Below are 22422 nucleotides of genomic sequence, written 5' to 3' on the forward strand. Positions count from 1 at the left end.
GTCACAGGTCATTCCTCCTATTTCCTTGCATGGCCATATTTCCATATATATTTGCCAAGCGTCTGCCATATGAGGGCTGAGGGTACAGTGGCAAACTAACAAAGGGCCCTGATCCCCTGTAATCCTTGGTTGTCAACTTAATTTTTTCTAATGTGAGTAAGCTTATTCAGTTCTTTTTTTTGTTGTTGTTGGTTCTTTTTATTTTTTTTTATTAGCTTATTCAGTTCTTGCGAGTCTTAGGCAAAGATAGGGGTACTGTGTTCTACTGATAAGGAGTAAAAGCAGTGGCTGCCCCTTGCTGAAGACAGATTGATCTGGAGGGTGAAGGTTAAGGCCCTGTTGGAAGAGTCTTGCTGCCAGGGCTCCACTATTCCTGCCTCCTGGAATGGTATGAACAATGATTCACACCACAGTAGGCTTTTATGCTTTACCAAGCACATTCTTCACATGCATCAGGCTTTCAAGGAAAGTCAGGTTCCAACTTGTCCACAGAGAATCACCTCCAGGTCACCAGATTTGCATCTATTTTGCCCAGCACCTATCATAATGAACAAAAGTTTTAGACTTTAATGATGAATGTGCCAAAGAGAGGACAGCGTGGTGGCAGTTCTAGTTCACTGATGTTTGGCTTGTAGCAGAATACAGAACCTAGTTTGAAGTTCTTTGGCGAAAATCGTTTCTGGGAAGAGTGATAACGATTTGGGGCTAGGTTGTGAAGGGAAAAAAAAAAAACAAACACCTTGTGTGCCAGGGCAGTGTGGTGGTGTTCCCCACTTGGTCAAAGTTCAGGTCGAGGCTGGCATACAGGAAAAGGGGGTGAAGCGGGGCCTTTCAGCCTAAAGGGAGTAGGGGGATGGGCCATTCCGTCGAGTGGGTTTGTTGATGGATTCCGGAAATCCCGCATCTGTGGAAGAGAAGGTGCTTAAGGCTCCGGAAGTGGCTGTGGGGGCCAAGTCCACAGGTTGAGGTGAGCAGCGGGGAGGGCGGGGCGGGGCGGGGCCGGGGCGGGCCTATGGCGGGGTGGGGCGAGCCGGGGTGGACCCAGGCACGTGGGCGGAGAGGGGGAAGTGTGGGTTGCGGGGCAGGGCAGGGTCCGCAGGAGGAGGAGGGGTGGGGCGGGGTCGTACTGGGGGGGCGGGGCCGTGCGTCGCGGGGTGGGGCGGAGCCGAGCGTAAAGGGGCGGGCGGGGCGAGGCCGGGCGCACCTGGGCTGGGCGGGGTAGGTGCGCGGGCCTGAGCCTGGCGGGCGCTGAGCGCCAATGGACGGAGGCTGGCAGCTCGCCGGGCACCCGAGCCACCGTAGCACCCTCTTGCTGCCTGGCGAAGGCGCGGACGGCGCGCAGAGGCGAGCGCGGGGAACAGCCGCCGGCGCCACAGCCGCCGTCAGGGCATGACGGCCGTGGACTCCGTCAAAATGCAGCCGCCGTGGGAGAGCCCGGCCCTGGCCCAGGTGGCGGCCGTGATGGCGGCGGACGGCGCCCTGCGCCGGAGCCCCAGCCCGCGCGAGCACGGGCTCGAGCAGCTGCTGGTGCCTCCGCGGCCGCGGCCGCGGGACCTGCCAGCTCTGCTGCGGAGCGGGCTCATCCTGCGGAGGAAGCGCGGCGCGGCTGGGGGCCAGGTGAGCAGCTGGGTCCTGCGCCGCCGGTGTGGGCGTGGGAGGCTCGCGCGTGGAGCCCGCGCCCACCCTCCGGGGCGACCGAGGAGGGCATCTGGAAGTTGGGGAGGTGCCGGCGGTGGAGCCTTTGTGCCGGCCTAGGCAGAAGAGGGGCCCGGGAAGGCGTGGTCGTGGGGTGCCCCCCGCGGAGCGGTGGTTTCCCTCTCCCCTACATGCACCTGACTTAGTCCAAGCGCGCCTGGATTCTCGCTGCAGGACCGTGAACAACGCCCAAAGAAGGGCCGTTTGCCTGTCCCCAGAGGGGGAGCTGCAGGTTTTCGATGCCTATTGGTGGGCCCTGTCCGACAGCGAGCCCAAGGCCCCACGCGCGGGACCTCAGTTTGCAGGAGGCTGGAGAGGTGTGTACTGCTGTCGGACGCCTAGTTGCAACTTTGGGCATCGACACTGGCTTAGAACCCAAGGAAGGCCACTCCTCCACCAGGATCCTAGGGAACACACCAGCGCCCCCAGAATGTTAAATATTCACTTCCTGCTGGTGTGTTTCCCAGGATTTCTGGTGGAGGAGTGTCCCTCGTTGCGTTCTAAGTACATCTAATGTCCCGAGCAGGTCAGGCATGTTTTGTGGTGAAGAAAAGCAGGACGGCCTGGGATCTCTCATAAGTCACTCAGTAGCCCCTGCTGACTTGTCTCGTGTCCCTGCTCACCAGGGCCTTGGGCATCTTTGAGGGGTTTTACTTAGCTTTTAAAAATCTGGCATCATTAAGGAGACTTTACCGAGAAGGTACCACAAGGTAGATATCTTGGTCTGTAATTTAAAAAAGAAATCTTAGTTGTCTGCCTTAAAAGATCTTGCTGCTCTTGAAAGATAGGTTTGTGAAACTTGAGAGTTATGGAGAAACACTGGGTTTGGTATGGCTTTCTTTGGGCAGGAAAGGGTCTGAACTGAGTCTTGGGCCTTTCTAGGCTGTGTTCCTCCTTCCCTGAGAATTCTTCCCACATAGAGATAACTGTACATGACCTATCTCAGAAGGATGTTTTGAGGGTTAGCTGAGCAGTAAGAGGACATCTTTAGGTCAAATGACCAGGGGAGTTTAGGAATTAACCTGCAAATGACATTAACGTGTGGAGTACAGAGTTGCTTGCAAAGAAAGCAAGGAAATGTGTCCCAAAAATGTGATAGCTAAATAAACACAAAAATCAGAGGTAGAGACTTTCCAGGAGTCTATGGGGAAAGTAGGTCAAATTGTATTCCTGTTATGCTTGACAGTTACTTTTTCACTGCACAGAATACTGACACCATGAGGGCAGCCAGGCAGTCTGTGGAGGATTGCCCAGGGTTTCTGTGTAAATAGATCTGGAATGTTCATCTGCAGAGAGGCTTGTGTTTCCCCCTGCCTGGGTTGATGTTGTGCTGTACTTTGCCAAAATACACATTTACTCTAATTATTCTGAATGTGGTTACTTCAAATAAGGTGTACTTTATTAGCCCTTCTTTGGTTCTGACTTCCATGGTGGCTCAGACGGTAAAGCGTCTGCCTACAATGCGGGAGACCTGGGTTCGATCCCTGGGTTGGGAAGATCCCCTGGAGAAGGAAATGGCAGCCCACTCCAGTGCTCTTGCCTGGAAAATCCCATGGATGGAGGAGCCTGGTGGGCTACAGTCCACCAGGTCCCAAAGAGTTGGACATGACTGAGCGACTTCACTTTTCACTTTCACTTTCACTTTCTTTGGTTCTAATACTGCCTTAGCTCTCCTTGAGACATTCTAAACACATTACATAAGTGCATGGCCAGTTTTTTTTTTTTTTTTAATTGGGGGAAGATTGTCAAATTTCCAACATTGGAAACCCATGATTTTCAACTGTTTTCCCTCCTTTGGCTCTGGAACCACCTTTGTGTTTGTGGAACCTTCCCATCAAAGAAGTTGGAAAGGGTTTGAAAGAAAAAGAAAAATAGGTGAAATATGTATTAGTTTGTTCAGGCTACCATAACAAAATACCATAGACCTGGTGGCTAACATAATGGAAACGTGTTTTCTCACAGTTTTGGAGGTTGAGAAGTGCAAGATCAAGGTGCCAGCATATTTAGTTTCTGGTGAGAACTCTCTTCCTGGCCGCTAGACAGCCACCTTCCCTCTATGTCCTGACATGACCATTGCTTGGTGCCTGTGGAGGAAAAGAAATCTCCGTCTCTCTCTTTTTTCTTTTTTAAAACTGAAATATAGTTGACATAAACATGATGTTAGTTTCAGGTGTACCGCATACTGGTTGGTATTTGCATACATTGGAAAATGATGACTCTTAGTTACCATCTGTTCCCATAGGAAGTTATTACAGAATTATTGATCATCTTCCTTATGCTGTATATGACATCGTCATGGCTTATTTATTTTATAACTAGAGGCTTATACCTCTTAACCTTGTTCACCTGTTTTGTGCCACCCCCGTCACTTTATTCTCTGTATCTTTGTCTACTTTCATTTTGTCTTGTTTTTTAGATTTCACATGTGAGTGAGATCATTCAGTATGTCGTTCTCTAACTTATTTCACTTAGCATAATACCCTCTAGATCCATCCATGTTGTCACCAATGGTAAGAATTCATTTTTTGAATGGCTGAGTAATCTTTCATTATATGTATATACCCTATCTTTTTGATCCATTCACCCATCAGTGGACATTTCACTTACTTCCATATCTTAGCTATTGTAAATAGCATGGCAGTGAACATAGGGGTGTATATATCTTTTCCAGTTAGGGCTTTTATTTACATTGGATAAATATCCACCTGTGAAGTTCCTGGATCATATGGTAGTTCTATTTTTAATTTTTTGAGGGATCTCTATACTGTTTTCCATAGTGGCTGTGCCAGTTATAACCTTAACCAGTGGTATGGGAGGATTCCCTTTTCTCTGTATCCTCACCAGCACTTGTTGTTTGTTGTCTTTTTGATGATAGTCATTCTGCTAAGTGTGAGGTGATATCTCATTGTGCTTTTGAATTACATTTCCCTGATGATTAGTGATGTTGAGCATCTCTTCATATGCCTGGTGGACATCTGCATGTCTTCTTTGGAAAAATGTCCCTTCAGGGCCTCTGCCCTTTTTTTTTTAATGGGGTTATTTTTGTTTTCCATGTTGAGTTGTATGAGTTCTTTGCATATTTTAGATTGACTCCTTGTTGGTTATATCATATACAAATCATTTATATACTCCCATTCAGTAAACTGCCTTTTGTTTTGTTGATGGATTCTTTCACTGTGAAAGACCCTTTTAGGTTGATGTAGTCCCTTTTGTTTATTTGTTTTTTCTTTTGTTTCCCTTGCCTGAGGAGACAGATCCAAAAAAGTATTGCTAAGACTGATAGCAGAGTGTACTGCCTATGTTTTCTTCTAGAGTTTTATGGTTTCAGATCTTAGGTTTGTAAGACCCACTCCAATATTCTCGCCAGGAGAATCCCATGGATGGAGGAGCCTGGTAGGCTACAGTCCACAGGGTCGCAAAGAGTTGGACACGACTGAGCAACTTCACTTTCACTAATCCATTTTGAGTTTGTTTTTGTATATGGTGTGAGAAAGTGGTCCAGTTTGATTCTTTTGCCTGTAGCTTTCTAGAGTTTTCCCAACACCATTTACTGAAGAGGCTATCTTTCCCCGTTTGTATATTCCCCCTTGTCATAGATTAATGCACCATATAAGCATGGGTTTATTTCTGAGTTCTCTATTCTATTTTTGTGCCAGTATCATACTGTTTTGATATAGGTACTGGTATCTGTGTGTCTGGTTTAGTACCAGTGCCATACTGTTTTGATGACTGCAGCTTTGCGATATAAATTGTTTGTAATAAGGGTGTGTGATACATGGAGCTTTGTTCTCTCTCTTAAAACTGCTTTGACTGTTTGGAGTCTTTTGTGTTTTCATATAAATTTTAGAATTTTTTTGTTCTGATTCTTTGATCTCTCTCCCTTTACTTATAAGGCCACTAATTCCATCATGGAGACACCACCCTCATGACCTAGTCTCACCCTTACTACCTCCCACAGGCCCTCCAAATACCATCATCTTGGGGCTTATGACTTCAACATATTATTTTTGGGGGAACACAAATATTCAGTCCGTAATAGAAGTGTTTGAAGGAAAGAGAAAAACATAAGTAGTATGTATCAAACTAGTGGGTGACTTGTAAACACCTGGGGTCATGTGGTTAGCCCCTTAGTTAGGGCAGTGATACCAATGCAGGTAAATCATGGCTTAGCTCTTTCTGTGGACCTTCAGTTTTTTATGTCATGAGCTGTACTTCCACATTACGGCTGAGTGATTATAGGGACAAGTTAGCACAGATTCATTACCACTGGCAAGAAAGTAGCTTTGTGCAATACACAAGTTGGTAGGAAACTTTGCAACTTCTGTATTGACCAAGATCTGATTTAGGAAATCTGTGTGGCGCTTGCCCATGCTGCCTTGGGCTCTCACATATCTTAACCATCTGACATTAACTGTCATCAGATAAGCTCTTTGTGGGTTGCGCTGCCCATCCCAGGTACCTTGTAGGCTGTCTCTTACTGGGAAAAAGTAAGCTGACATTGGGTTTTTACTATAGAACGCCTGGTTCCTTGGTTCAGTCACTTACTGTCATTTTGAATTCAGAATGCAAGCTGATGAAGACTCTTTGCACCTCTTTAGGCTAAGTGGAATGACCAGATTTTTCTTTAGGGGAGGACCTTAATTACCTCCTAAAAAAATCACTGGTAAGATAAGGCACAGATTGAATTTACACCAAATTCATTTAATTGTTTTTTTTTTTTTTAAACTTTGTGTTGTGGATGTTATGAGAGAATAATATACTTACTTCCTACCTTTGGTAGCTATTAACATTTTATCAAGTTTGTTTGACTTATTTCTTTTCTCCCCCCTTTTCTTTTGTGGGGGACTAGTGTATTTTAAAACAAAATCCTAAATATTATGTCATCTCACTCATTAGTGTTTCAGTTTACATCTCTGATAAGGACTTTGTTCCTTTAAAAAAAGTTGTGTGCCTTTCTTGCTAAAATTTTTAATAATAATTTCTTAACATGGTTCCCTTATTTAATTTTTCTCAGAGATGTCTTTTCACTTATGATTTATTGCAACCAGGAATTAAGGTCCACACATTGTGTTTGGTTGTTAGGTTTTTAAATCTATTTTATAACAACCCCCTTCCCCTGTTTTCTTTTTTCATGCCTTTGATGTGATGGAGATAGCAGGTCATTTGTCAGGTAGAAAGTCCACTTCTGGGGCCACTTCTTATTGTGATGTTGGATTTGTTCATTTATTTTCCATGTTTCCTGTAATATGGCAGTGAGATGTAGCAGCTTGATTAGATTCAGACTTAAGAGCGAGCATTCTTGGTAGGTGTTACTGTTATAATCTGTTGCATCACATCCCTAGAGACGCAGTCCCTTAATGTGTCCCTCTTTGAGATACCAAGAGTGATTAGTGGATTCAGGTGGGGTCAACTTACCTTTCTACCTTTCACCTAATGATTGTAGCATCCTTGATAGTTGTAACCTAGATCCATTTCATTAGAGGTCACAAAATGATGATCTAGATCTATCATTCCTCTTCCATGTATCAGTTGGAATTCTGTCCATAGAGAATTTACTCTCAAAAATAAAAAAAAAAAACTACCCTCATGAACTACTTGGGTCTTCTGAAAAAAAGATTGTATAGGAAGGAGAGGGGAAAGGCTTGATTTTTTCCCCTTTTATCAATTTTCTGAGTTATGATTTAATGCCTTAACAACCAGTGAGTTTTTTCTTTTTCAAGCATCAGTAAGATCTTGTAGATCTTAATGTATTTGTTTCAATCCATTGAAGGCAGTATTCTTTTGGATGCTCAGTTTATATTTATCTCCTGTGTACTTCTTACAAGGCCCTGGTAGTCTCTGATACCTTTCTTGTTTTCCAGCACAAATTGTTCAAGCGTATCATATTCTATTTCCTGGTCCAGACTCCAAATTAGCCATTTTCACAAGGAGTACTGATTTTTCTGAAAATCAGTCATGTCCCCAAACTTTTGCCTCTCTTAGTGGTTGAATTTTTTTAACCTTCTTTTCAAGCCTTTCATCTTAAGTTTTTGTTTCATTTAAAATTCTTCTCATCAGGCTATTTCTAAGACTGTCATTTTCTCTCTCTAATGAAATAACTCGTAGCTACATTCCCTCTTCTATATATACTGTTGGAGTCCTGGAGATGCCTTATTTTGGGCTTTGGCTGCCGGGATTTTTTCTGCAGTGTTCCACTACTTTCTTCATCTCCTTGAAATCTGTTTCATTTACCACAGTCAGAATGATTGTTTGTGTCAGTTTGACTGTTCACCCAAGTCTTCCTGTGATCCTCAGCCTTTGGATCAGTCTTCTCTGCCTTGACCTCTTCCCTTCAGCCACCTTTCACTCAGTCAGAGTCTCAGTGGTTCTTCAGACTTGAGAAACTGGAAGTTCTTTCTTTTTCATTTACAGCCTGTACCCTGATGCATGCGTGTGTGATCAGTCATGCCCTGACTCTTTGCAACCCCATGGACTGTAGCCCGCCAAGCCTGTCTGTCCATGGGATTTCCCAGGCAGGAATACCAGAGTGGGTTTTTGCCATTTCCTTCTCCAGGGGATTGTACCAATCCAGGGATGGAATCCCATCCTGGTGACTTCGTCTCATAGAAGAACAAAGCTGCCCGTTTCCTGTGTCGAAGCTGGAATGCTTAAGGCATGGCTTAACACCCTCCTCTGCTGGAAATAAGACTTTGTTGACTGAGGAACATTCTGCTCCAAGTTATACCAGTATGGCCAACTTATAGTCATTTTATTCACATATCTCATAGGCAAAGCATGTAATTTGTTCCTTGTATTTAAATTAAAATCAGTGATAACACTTCATAGCAATTATATCCTTGCAGATTCTGGTATACTGTTTAACCCTCAGTACAAGCCTCTGTGTTAGATGCTATTGTTTGCATTCTACAGATGAGGAAGGGGCTTCCCAGGTGGTGGTGTAGTGTGATGAATCCACATGCAATGCAGGAGACATGGGTTCAATCCCCGGGTTGGGAAGAATCCCCTGGAGGAGGACATATCAACCCATTCCTGTATTCTTGCCTGGAAAATCCCATGGACAGTGGAGCCTGGCGGGCAACAGTCCATGGGGTCAAAAAGAGTCAGACACAACTGAGCACACGTGTGTGTGTGTGGCCATGTGTGCACCCACAAACGTGTACACACACACAGATGAGGAAACTGAACCTAGAGGTAACTTGCCCAAGATCACTGGGTGGATGGGAGGAGGGAGGTTTGAATCCCGCCAGTCTGGTTCCATAGTCCATGCTCTGAATTGACTGTCAAATGCACTGAGGACCGAGGGTCTGTTTTTTCCCCTAAATGTCCATTGTTGTTGTTGTTCAGCCACTCAGTCGTGTCCAACTCTTTGTGACCCCATGGACTGCAGCATGCCAGGCTTCCTTGTCCTTTACTATCTCCACAAACTCATGTCCATTGAGTTAGTGATGCCATCCAACCATTTTGTCCTCTCTTGTCCCCTTTTCCTGACTTCAGTCTTTCCCAGCATCAGGGTCTTTTCCAGTGAATGCCCATAGCCTTTGTAGTACCTGCTGGTATGACCTTACCCCTCTTGAGAGTGGTCAGTACATGCTGTTGATAATGCCACACATTAACTTTTCTTTCATTGGGGCACACGGGGGCTTGTGATCCTCCTTCTGGGATTGAGGTGGAGAAATTGGGGTCTAGATGGAGAGGTGGAGGGGAAGTACTGTGGTTATAGGTGTGCATGGTAACTAACAGTCACTAAGAGTAAAGATTGCCTTCAGTATGTCCTAAGCAAAAAACACCCAGGCCCATCTTCATCAATCCAAAAAGTCTGTGAATTTATCCTCCTTATTCTTTTCTTATCTGCTTATGGTAGCCTGTCAGAAGGTAAAGGTCATTAAGGGAGGCATGCATCTTCCAGGAAAGGTGAGTCAGATCAGATAAGACAGCCCCTGTTGGTCTTATTTAAGAAACACTGACTTGGCCAGCTCTCGAAGTTTGAGTTGCAGGGCCACTACTCTCTATCCTCGCATATTATTCTCTGAGCCCCTGAAGCCTCATTTTCTTCCCCTGTTGTGAGATAACACTGTGGGTCAGGTTTTTCTGAGAATAGAGGCAATGTTTGGGAAGTACCTTGGAGCTTAAATGTTTCCTTCCCCAGCTGGACGCTTATTCTAAGCAAATGGACTTTCATCGACATATTTATGGAAATCTAAGCATAAAAAATTTTTGCTCTTGTATGCAGTGTCAGTTTCCAAGTTTTTAAAAATCATGGTGTCCTAACATAGGGTGAATATTTTAGGTAGTGTCTAAATACTGGTACTGTAACAAAACAATCTGAATTTCACACTTGCACTGTCCTAAATGGACTTGGCAGTAATTGGTAATTTGTGCAGCTAAAAATAGAAAGGTGGGAGAAAAGTCACTGGGGATGATTCTGAGTGTTTGTGATTTATTTATTTTTTTGTTTGTTTCAATGTTTGTTTGTTTTTTCCTTTCTTTTTCATTTATTTTTATTAGTTGGAGGCTAATTACTTTACAATATTGTAGTGGTTTTTGTCATACATTGACATGAATCAGCCATGGATTTACATGTATTCCCCATCCCGATCCCCCCTCCCACCTCCCTCTCCACCCGATTCCTCTGGGTCTTTCCAGTGCCCCAGGCCCGAGCACTTGTCTCATGCATCCAGCCTGGGCTGGTGATCTGTTTTACCCTAGATAATATACATGTTTCGATGCTGTTCTCTCGAAACATCCCACCCTCGCCTTCTCCCACAGAGTCCAAAAGTCTGTTCTGTACATCTGTGTCTCTTTTTCTGTTTTGCATATAGGGTTATCATTACCATCTTTCTAAATTCCGTATATATGCATTAGTATACTGTATTGGTCTTTGTCTTTCTGGCTTACTTCACTCTGTATAATGGGCTCCAGTTTCATCCATCTCATTAGAACTGATTCAAATGAATTCTTTTTAATGGCTGAGTAATATTCCATGGTGTATATGTACCACAGCTTCCTTATCCATTCATCTGCTGATGGGCATCTAGGTTGCTTCCATGTCCTGGCTATTATAAACAGTGCTGCGATGAACATTGGGGTGCACGTGTCTCTTTCAGATCTGGTTTCCTCAGTGTGTATGCCCAGGAGTGGGATTGCTGGGTCATATGGCAGTTCTATTTCCAGTTTTTTAAGAAATCTCCACACTGTTCTACATAGTGGCTGTACTAGTTTGCATTCCCACCAACAGTGTAAGAGGGTTCCCTTTTCTCCACACCCTCTCCAGCATTTATTGCTTGTAGACTTTTGGATAGCAGCAATCCTGACTGGCATGTAATGGTACCTCGTTGTGGTTTTGATTTGCATTTCTCTGATAATGAGTGATGTTGAGCATCTTTTCATGTGTTTGTTAGCCATCTATATGTCTTCTTTGGAGAACTGTCTGTTTAGTTCTTTGGCCCATTTTTTGATTGGGTCATTTATTTTTCTGGAATTGAGCTGCAGGAGTTGCTTGTATATTTTTGAGATTAATCCTTTGTTGCTTCGTTTGCTATTATTTTCTCCCAATCTGAGGGCTGTCTTTTCACCTTGCTTTTAGTTTCCTTTTAGCTTCCCTTGTGGCTCGGCTGGCAAAGAATCTGCCTGTAATGCAGGAGACCTGGGTTCAATCCCTGGGTTTGGAAGATCCCTTGGAGAAGGGAAAGGCTATGCACTCCAGTATTCTGGCCTGGAGAATTCCATGGACTTTATAGTCCTTGGGGTTGCAAAGAGTCGGACATGACTGAGCAACTTTCACTTCACTTTAGCTTCCCTTGTTTCAATGTTGCATAACAACCCTGGTTAGGAATACTGATCATTCTAGTAACAATATGTTATTAAGGAGTAATTTGTGAGAGGTTATAAGATTTTATGGGAAGGCAAAGTAGTTAAAATCATTGGCTTTTCCCTTCCCCATGGTTAATTATTGGTATGATAAATCATTTATAAGTGGGTATGGAAAAGGGAACGGAGAAGGAAATGGCAACCCACTCTGGTATTCTTGCCTGAGAAATCCCATGGACAGAGGGGCCTGGTGGCTATGGTCCATGGGGTTCCAAAGAGTTAGACATGACTTAGCGATTAAATAAGAGAAGGAAATGGCAACCCACTCCAGTATTCTTGCCTGGAGAATCCCATGGGCAGAGGAGCTTGGTGGGCCGCTGTCCGTGGGGTCACACAGAGTCAGTCACTACTGAAGTGACTTAGCATGCATGCATGCATGGAAAAGGGAAAGTTCAGAGACAACATTGTGGATTCTGACATGTCTTTATCAGATTGAAACTTCAGTAGTCCTCTAAAAGGAGAAGGTATTTTCGACTGTGGAAAATTACCATCTAGAGAGGTTTAATAGCCTTCCATGATCACCCAGCTAGGAAATAGTACAGGCAGAGTAGGGCCCAGGACTATCTGATTCCAATATCTGTGGCCTTTGCACAAAACTGTATTGTCTAAGTGTGTGTGTGTGTGTGTGTGTGTTTGCGCACTCAGTCACCGGGTCATGTCCAACTTTTTGTGACCCCATGAACTCTAGTATTGCCAGGCTCCTCTGTCCATGGGATTTTCCAGGCAAGGATACTGGAGTCGGTTGCCATATCCTCCTCCAGGGAATTGTTCCAACCCATGGATCAAGCCTGTGTCTCCTACATTGGCAGGCGGATTCTTTACCACTGAGCCACTGTATCCTGTTGTCTAAGACATGGATGTAATTATAACATGTGGAGCACTGAAACAATGGGTGCCCTAAGGAACTCCAGTGGTACAATCCCTTAGTTTGTGGTATTTATATAAAACAAGGGGTACCCTAAACATTTCAAGTTTAGTGCAAAACACAGTTTATTTTCTTTCCAATGTCTTAAGTAAATGGCTTCCAGGATCAGTCTTTATCCACTCCCAAGGTTTGGTGATAGCTTGAGCAGCAGCTGTCTGTCAACACCCCACAATGCAAGCCATTGTTCAAGAAACAGGAAAGTTTAGGATGACTCATTCCAGAAGCCATTGCTCTGGAGATTTGGAAGCTGACTGGCTGCATATTGCAAATGAACTTGGAGATTTATACAAATCAAGTAGCTACCTTTACTGGAAAACTAGAAGAAGAGGTAGAATGAGTTTCTGATAACCCAGGATTTACATTTCTGATGGAGACTTGTTTGACATTTAAGAAACTTCAAATTAGGAAGGGGAAACTGTGCATACCTATCGAAGTAAAAGAATCCATTTACAATTGAATCAAGTCATTGAGAATACTCAAGTGTCTTTTACTAAAATTAAGCTTTGGCATATTTATCTTTTAATGGGTGTGATTACCTGAAACAAATAGCTCTCAACTTTTTTTTCCCCTCATCCTAGGCTTTTTCTGGAATCTGGGATGGCACCCTAGAAAAATGCATGTGCAGGCATAATTTTGCACCTCATTTCAGAGGGCTTGTGGATATTCTGAAGCCTAGGTCACCACACACCCCTAGTTAAAAGGCCCTTCGTCTAGAAGCAGCACCATGGTTCTATAATTATTTTACTTTTCATCTTTCCTTCCTCTAAAAATCTGGCATAGTGTCAGGCACTCAGTCAGTAAATATTTCCCCAAATTAAAGCATTTTATTGGCTTGTTACATTGTTCACCTCAATGCAGTGAAAGCTTCAGTGAGTCCTGGGAGGTGGTGGCTGTGGTGGTGATAACTGTTATTTAACAAATTCTCATGAAATATTCATCATCTCGGGGTTGTTTGAGGTATTTTCTTGGTGTTGTTTGAGGTACTCTAAGAACATTAATCACTGAATCCTCATAACAGCCTTATATGACTGATACTCTCTTTGTCTTCTTGTCTGAAGTGAAGAATGAGGTGCACAGAGGCTGGTTAGATTGCCTGAGATCACCTAATAAGTGGAGGAGCCACGGTTTGAACCCATGAAATCTGGCTCTGTATTACAAGTTTTACCTAATCTGCTGTATCCTTTCTCTAAATAAAAGAATGTATTTCCTTGATTACAGTCTCTTTCTCTGTTTCATTTTATTACTTTCGAAAGAGGGGTGTATGTTAAAAATGAATATGATCCTTTAATGGTATATAACTTTATTAATTTCAAAGCTTTAATTAAATCAATAGTATATCTTAAAATTTGCTTCCCAGGTGGTGCTAGTAGTAAAGAACTAGCCTGTTAATGCAGGAGACATAAGAGACACAGGTTCGATCCTTGTGTCAGGAAGATCTCTGGAGGAGGGCATGGCAACCCACTCCAGTATTCTCACCTGGAGAATCCCATGGACAGAGGAGCCTGGAGGACTACAGTCCATAGGGTCGCACAGAGTTGGACATGACTGAAGAGACTTAGCATGCACACCACCTTGAAATCTTGATATCTTAAACAGCTACAATAAGGCACGTTTACTTTTTAAATGTAGCTGCATAGTTTATCTGTCGAAATATCAAAGCAAATCACAGCTTTAAGATGGTGCATGCAGGTCACTCACTTCTGGATCTCTCCCATGTATAAAGAAAAAAGAAAGAAAGTGAAGTCGCTCAGTCATGTCCGACTCTTTGCGACCCCATGGACTGTAGCCTACCAGGCTCCTCAGTCTGTGGGATTTTCCAGACAAGAATACTGGAGTGGGTTGCCATTTCCTTCTCCAGGGGATATTCCCTACCCAGGGATTGAACCCGGGTCTCCTGCATTGTTGGCAGATGCTTTACCATCTGAGCTACCAAGGAAGCCCCCCATGTTACTAAACTGTTGTTTGATTTTATCCTGTTAAAAAAATAAAGTAAAATGATGCCTACAAACAAGGTGTGAGTTACTCAGTTGTGTCTGACTCTTCGTGACATCACAGACTGTTGCCTTCTAGTCTCCTCTGTCTGTGGATTTTTTCAGGCGAGAATATGGGAATGGGTAGCCATTCCCTCGAACCCAGGTCTCCCATATTACAGTCAGATTCTTTACCATCTGAGCCACCAAGGAATCCAAATACAAACAAAATCCATATCTATTTGTGAAGTGTGAAAAATTGAATGAAGAGTATATTAACAATTTATCGGAGCACTGATAATTGCTTAGGTAATGATTTAAATGACAGAGGAGAATACATATAAATTTTTTCCTACAAAAAGCATGATTATCTTTAAAATAATGTTGAAGGTGAACTTTCTATATACATAGAAAGTTTATTATTGGTTCCCTCCAGTTTTTTTTTTTTACATAAAATTTAAAAGGTAAACTTCCATATGAATTTCTTATTTTTTTGAAACTAATAGCCATGAATATACACAAACACCAATAGATGTAGCCTTTGCCTTTGAGTCACTGTACATTGTGTGGGAAGTTGGCAGATTTTACCTTCTGGGATTCAATTAATCTTTTTTATGTTTTATTGGCTTTTTTCATGAGACTTTGGCTTCTCTCTTGTAAAGTGCTTTTCTTTGCTTTTTGTACCATTTGTGTTATCTGTAGAAAACATATAATTCAGGATTTCTGATAAAGGCAAAACAAACCTTTCTAAAGTTAGAGTCCAGAAAACCAGGGCTTCTGCAATCTAGCTGGTTGTCTTCCCGTATTTTTTTCTAACTGGTCTAGCAACTCACTCCAGCCCCATTTTGCTGATGGTTTTGCTGTTCAGTCACATTTGACCTTGTCAAATCATTTACCTGCAGGTGTTATGAGGTGTACACGCAAATACTTGTGATTGCCTAACACTTTTGCCTTTGGTGCCGACTGTAAATTTGTTTTACTCTCTCCTGCTACTATTGAGGGAAGTGAACAGCTTATCACTTCTGCTTGGTCTAACACTCTAAATGTTGACTGTAAAGAACAAACACTACAAATGGTACACTCCATCATATTGTGTTGTGAATTTAGGTATGAAATCTTTTGTAGGAAAAATAAAGAAATTGTGTGATGTTGCTTTCAGAGAGCAGGGGAAGTATGATGCCTGTTTCAATCCTTTGAAATAGAGTTTGGCTTTGTTATAGTAGAAAAGAATTTTTTTTTCTATGCTTTGTCATTTACCGGCTATGTGAATAAGTCAGACAACCTTTCTGAGTCTCTGTTTCTAAAATGGAATAATAGTATTTTATCATGCAGTTGATGGTGGGAGAGGGGACCAGTTTTAATTTCTTGGCCCTTGTCTGTCCAGCCAAGGTCTTTCTCCATTGAGACGCCAGCTCAACCCCCAGAACACTTTGGGGGCATATTTTAGACAGAGGGAAAGATGGGTCTCAATATTAACCTCATCTCTGGAGTTAGAGAGGGGAAGATAATGCTTTAATAGAAAGAACATTTGAAGGAGGAGGGAGATTCTGATTAAATCGAGAATCCATCATATCAAAAGAGTAAAAATGATGTTACCTATGAATCTGTTTCTAGAAGATTAAATCATTTGTTTGGCCATAAACAAAATTCTGGGAGAAGTGTCAGAAGAAAACTTGTGTCAGCAGCCCTTTGCATCTGGGGAGAGCTTACCAGGTGGTTTTATCTTCTTTCAGATAAGAGCTTTGTTGCTATTTCTTGTCATCAAGGAAAGCTATTTTTTTCAGATTCAGATTAGCAGCAATATTTGTTTTCCTCTACTGTTTCAAATTTATGAAAAATCTTCAAATAGCACCCGTTGAAACACTGATATTTCTACTCTTCTTGGCACATGACTTAAAAAAAAAGAAGCCTGCTAGTCATAGGCTAATCTACCTTGAATATCCCATGAAGTTAGAGCTTAATGAAACCCCACATGGTCAGTTCATCAGTAGCTGGCTGTTCACACTGCTGTCATTTATATAAGGCCTTATATTTGCAGAATGCTTTCTTATACTGTTCTCGTAGCTCAGAAGTAGGTATTACTTTCCAGACACAACCAGTTACTGAGTTTTTCCTTAGGCCACAACCTCACCATCTGTGAAGCAAAGATAGTGCCCACCTCACAGGGTAGGAGAGGAAGTAGGTTAAAATGCACCGCACTTTTCAGACGAAACTGGCTGTATGGAGAATGCTTAGTATGAGCTGCTGCTGTTGTCATTACTGCTATCATCATTGTCTCTTGAAATGACAAATCTGAGGAATTTCAAGATCAAGCCCTTTGAAAAGCTGAAATAGATTTTATTGGCTATAGTGACAGCAACTAAGGAAGAAAACCGAGGTTCAGACATTGGTATCTTGCTAAATGTCATAGCGAGGAAGCTCAGGGTCAAGGGCTCCTTATACTGGAACGGTCTCTGATAGGATATCCATGGTCTGTCCTCCCTAAAACGTCAAAGATGGGGTCTAAAGGAGGGCTCCTCAAACTGTAGCATATACATACATGAGAACCCCTAAGAGCTTTTTAAAACACAGTTCCTAGGCCCCAGTCTTAGAGACTTTGATTCCATAGGTCATGGATGGGCCCCAAGAATCTACATTTCTGTGCAGTTCCAGGTGATGCTGATGCTACTCGGACATGAACCACACTTACTCACACTGGTCTAAAGGGCCTTAAAAGTTGATTCCCTTCAATGTCAGAAAATTATTGAGGTCAGGAGTCTACCTGGTGTTCTGTTTGCCCCCTCCATGATAGAAGGACAAACCAAGATGGAAGACCATGACAATAAGATCTTTATTAGAATTAATAATACTGGAAAGTCCCCGTGATTGTTTTCCACAAAGTAACTGGCAATTGAAAAAGTCGTGAGCATTTGAAACACAAAGGGTCCATGGCAGCTCACCTACTGATTTTCTGTCCATCCCCTGTCCTCTCCATTTTGTTCCAGTCTACCCCTTGGAGCCTGCCCTCTGGATGTTCATCACTAGGGCTCCCACCATGTGGCTTTGGTTTGGGTTCAGTCAGTGGAAGGCCCGGGGAGGAGTGAAGTCAGGGGCGGGTGTCTGTCCCTTCTGCTGCTTCTCCTTTCCGTGTAGCGCCAGCAGTGTCTGTGACCATCTATTACCAGCTTCAGCTCTCTCCAGTCTCCAGTAGAGCTGTGTCTTCCCTGGTCCCTCCTGCCTGTAGCTGTTAAAGGCTTGTCATTCCTAACTCCTGTGTTCTGCAGTCTCTGATGCTGGGTCTTGGAACCTCGCCCACACAGCTTTGATAGGCTGTCTTTTGAGAGGACCCTTGATTGATACCGGAGTGCAAGAAGAGCTCCCAAAAGATGGGAAGAGTGATGGTAGAAGGTGTAGCCTTGGATGAAAAGAACATCATGAGTGGAGTGGGCAATTTTTGATTGCCCACCCACCAATGAGTGGGTGGTGAATTTTTTTTTTTTATGTCAAGGGGCTCCAAAATCACTGCATGTGGTGACTGCAGCCATGAAATGAAAAGACACTTGCTCCTTGGGAGGAAATCAGTGACAAACCTAGACAGTGTATTAGAAAGCAGAGACATTAATTTGCCAACAAAGGTCCATCTAGTCAAAGCTTTGATTTTTCCAGTAGTCATGTGCAGACATGAGAGTTGGACCATAAAGAAGGCTGAGCACTGAAGAATTGATGCTTTCAAATTGTGGTGCTGGAGAAGACTCTGTTAAGTCCCTTGGACTGCAGGAAGATCAAACCAGTCAATCGTAAAAGAAATCAACCCCAAATATTCATTAGAAAGACTGATGCTGAAGCTGAAGCTCCAATACTTTGGCCACCTGATGTGAAGAGCTGACTCTTTGGAAAAGCCCCTGATGCTGGAAAATACTGAGGGCAAGAGGAGAAGGGGATGTCAGAGGATGAGATCATTGGATGGCATCACTGACTCAAAGAACATAAATTTATGTGAACTCGGGAGATAGTGAAGGACAGGGAACCCTGGCATGCTGCAGTCCGTGGGGTTGCAAAGAGTTGGACATGAGTTTGTGACTGAAGAAGACCATAAGAGGTGAGGAGTGCAGGAAAGGGGTCTGGCCTTTAAATTGATTCTGGATTAATCACAGAAGGTCCTGAGAGGTCCCTGGGTGAGAAGCTACAACTGCTAGAATGTGACCCAAGTGTCATCCCTAAGCATAAACTTGCACGACAAGGGTTCAGAGTCAGAGGAGCTTTTTTTATGAAGAATTTACATTCCTCTCTGACAGTTGCCTGAAAGTTTGTTTTCTTCTCTCCTGCCCTGCCATTTCCCCAGACACCCCTTAGTGTTCTTAGCCTCTACACAGGAGTTATAAGGTCTTTTTGCGGCACTTTGATCTTGCTCAATCTTGTCACAGTATATTCTGAAGTGCCTGCCAGAACTACATTCACAAAGTAACAACTAGTTGAACAGAATAATCACGGCTTCAGTTTCCTTGCCCAGTGATGAGTTCCAGTGATGGGCATGTCAGTAAGATGAAAAATGCTGTTTATGGTTTTGGTACTCAGCTACATCACCGTCTACAGTACCCTTGCCCTGAAGCAGGACCATAGCACAGAGTTGTACTGACTCTGTGTGTTTATTGGTTCTTTTATATTGAAATGTTTTGCCCAGGTTGAAACTGTTCAACAGCTTTTAGAGATTTTTTTGGGTGGGGTGGGGGTGGGTAGTAAAGATTGTCTTAATACTTTGTCTTAAATGTTTTAAAGATAAAACAGGTCCTAGATCTCAGATTTTCTGTTATTACAATTCTTTAGGAAGCAGAAAAGCTCTTTAGGTGGAGAAAGAACTATGGAATTTTTTCCTCCCTTTCTGTGTCTTGTGTTTTCATATCCCTCTGTGTCAGAAGACATGACTTTGTGAGGGAATTGGGGTGTGACCTTATACAACTGAGGCAAACCATGGTGAATCACCTCATGTTACCATGGCACAGATTTCAGGCAGATTAGCTCTTTGTTTCTGCTGAATTCTCCCTCCTTTCTGGTTATTTATCCTGAGGGCGTGGTGGCTGGACACACTGAGAAGACAAGCCACAGGGGAGAGGTTCCCGAATCTGCCAGGAAGGCCACAGTGTCTTCCTAGATGAAGGCTGCCTTGACGTGGTGATGTGTGAGCGTCAACTCTTAGTGGAAATTGGCCTGAGAGAATAAGGGGATTCCTAGTGCAGATGATCCTCAGAGAGGCCATGTCCTGTCCAGGGAACAAGGAGGAGTCCGGCATGGAGGATGGGGGCCCCCCATCATAGGCTTCTTTTCCAGTCTTGGATCCTGGGGTGAGGATGGTTCTTGCTGATCTGCTTTGTTTCTACCTCCTTGAGTAGGGGTCCTCCCTATCCCCCTCCCTGGGGAAAGAGCCTTTCTCTTGCTAGTATCTCCATCTCTGGTTTGGCCCCAGGAAGTCTCTGGGAGCCTTCTCCTGGTATTTTGAGGACTCATCTCCTTACTCACTTCCCTTAGGATGAGTTATCCATCTTCATTATTGGTTTGATTTCCTTTGGCTCCACAGTGCCTGGTTTTCTCTCCTCCTCCCCCAGCTTTGTTCCCTAGGCTGTTCTGGTGGGCTGTTTTCCCAGCTCATCTTCTGTGAATCAGCTCTCCCTATTGTCTGCTCGCCTTGTTTCCCTGCACAGCCCTCTTTATTTCTTCATCCTTTTACCATTTACCTGGCCCCACCTGAGGGCTGTTTCATATAACCAGGGATGCTACAAGCCCCTTTTAGAAATCTGGGTAACTCAAACCCACTTTTACATGTTAAAGGTCCCCTCTTTTTTAGGTGATTTAAGCTCTTACAGCGGTTATATTTACCTTTCTTCCTTAACTTCCCAGGAGAAGAACTTTTGCATGGGCTTGGATAACCACTGTCTCACTGGTCTGCACTGAGGGATGCAGAGTTTACAAACATTGATTTCTAATTAGTTTTACATTTTCAAAACTACCTTCTTTAAATAGAGACTTCTATCTTGGTCTGAACACACGGTTGAACACATGGTTGTAATTGGTTCAGAGGCTGTTGTTTAAGCTGAGTTAGGAGCTGGGGAGCCCCTGGTTTGCACAGTCAGGCAGGGACCTGTTTGTGTGTACAAGCTGACTTTCACACATTTTCTGGTCAATATGGCACAGGGTTTGCGTAGACACCATCTATGGGCACAAATAACTTCGCCGAGTGAGAACAAAGCCAGTGTCCTCTGCAGAAACCAAAGCTACAAGTAAAGCCTCGAGAGATATAACTAGGCTACTGCTCTCTGAGCTCTTTCTCTGAGCCAGGCCCTTGGTTAGACACATTGGGCAGTAGGATGAGAGGAAGGAAAATCCATGAGGCAATGTTATCAGGAGCCAGGAGCACAGACCTAGGGAACCTCTGTTCCCCAGAGCCACTGACATGTGAATGACGTCACTGGCCTCTTACCCAGCCAGAACTGGGTCGGCTTCATGTCTCCAGTCCTTTTCCCACCCACGCCAGAACCTGAGCCTCCACACTCATCCAGCCACCAAGGTCCACCAGTTCTAAGGCAGAGATGTCTCGACCCCGCTTTCTCCCATGGCCACGGGCTGAATTCAGGCCCTCATTCTTTCTGGTCTTCTAACTGCTCTCTACTCCCAGGACCTCAAATCTGTCCTCCACACTGCTGATGAGGGAGGAACTACCTGTAGCACTGACAGGAACACTGAGATAGGCTCTGGGCTTTCTGTAGGTAAGGGGAGGAAGTCTCCAGTTCAAAAGCAGCCCACATCGGCAGCGTTGGACAGTGACTCTGGGGCTCCACCCCGCTGCCTAAGGTATAGAACAACAGGCACGGAGCTGGCTGCCACTCCCAGGGGAAGTGGGCAGTCAAGAAGTAGGAGAGGGAGGTGGGAGCGGGGATTGGGATGGGGAATACATGTAAATCCATGGCTGATTCATGTCAATGTATGACAAAAACCACTACAATATTGTAAAGTAATTAGCCTCCAACTAATTAAAAAAAAAAAAAAGTAGGTCACCCAGAAATGTGGACCTTGCACCTCCTCTGCCCTCTATGCAAATGCCCAGTGCTTCCCTCCTGACTCTTAAAAATAGACTTTGCAGTTCCTGTAGCACCTTTCTTCAGAGGATGTCACAAAAGAAGTTCAAAGCAATCTGCTCACAGACCTGGTTCACCGGCGTCCCTTCCCCAGCAGTGTCTGAGGGCAGGAGGAGAAGACAGGGGAGCAGGGCCCTGGCACTTTCTTGGGAGACTTTTTTCTGCTTGTGAATTCCTTCCTGGCCCTCTGAAATCTAAAGTAGATCCCATTTAATTTTAAGAATATAAACAAATACCACTGTGTGTGTTTGAGTGAGAGACAGAGAAGGCGGGGAGCAAAGAAAGGCAGGAAACATAATAACTGCATGGTTAACAGGGTTACTTCCTCTGGGGAGGAGGATGGGGGCGGGCTGTATGGAATGATTGCTCCTTTCACTTCTGGGCTGTATGATTTTTTTTGTTTGTTTGTTTTTGCAAGAAATTATATTTATTGCTTAGGTAATATTAAAAAAAATCTCTTTGTAACTTAAAGTATCATGAATTTTGGTGAAAAAAGTAATGATGCACATTGGTGGGGTAGTAAACCAGTACCATGCACATCTCAAACCACTAAAATATTAAACAAGTAATGAACATTTATATTGAACATAAATATAAATGAATATTTTCCTTGTTTCTTCAAAACAAGCTTTAGATGCTGTTTTTCTTGGACTTAAAGACATGGAAAGGAAACTATTTTTATTATTAGATTATCAATAGAAGGTACTCATATCTTGCTTGTAGTGGAAGTTACACAGCTTAATGTGTTTGTCAAAACTTAGCAGTGTACACAGAAAATAGTGAATTTTACTCCATGTAACTTATGCCTCCAAAATAAGTAAAACAATAGGTTATCATTAGAGGATGCTTGGCTGTCCAC

At 43.5% G+C, this 22422-nt stretch overlaps 1 protein-coding gene across 1 annotated transcript in view; it reads left to right on the plus strand.

The window, feature by feature from the left end:
• Window positions 1–1194: 1194 nt before the first annotated feature.
• The window catches only part of LOC122434463 (melanoma-associated antigen 9-like), a 263142-nt gene continuing 241914 nt past the window's right edge, over window positions 1195–22422 (plus strand). Inside the window, exon 1 of the mRNA XM_043457853.1 lies at window positions 1195–1617. The gene's annotated coding sequence lies outside the window, so the exon portion shown is untranslated. The remainder of the gene's footprint in view (window positions 1618–22422) is intronic.

The sequence above is a fragment of the Cervus canadensis genome, chromosome X (assembly GCF_019320065.1).
Source record: "Cervus canadensis isolate Bull #8, Minnesota chromosome X, ASM1932006v1, whole genome shotgun sequence".
In the NCBI taxonomy this organism is placed as follows: Eukaryota; Metazoa; Chordata; class Mammalia; order Artiodactyla; family Cervidae; genus Cervus; species Cervus canadensis.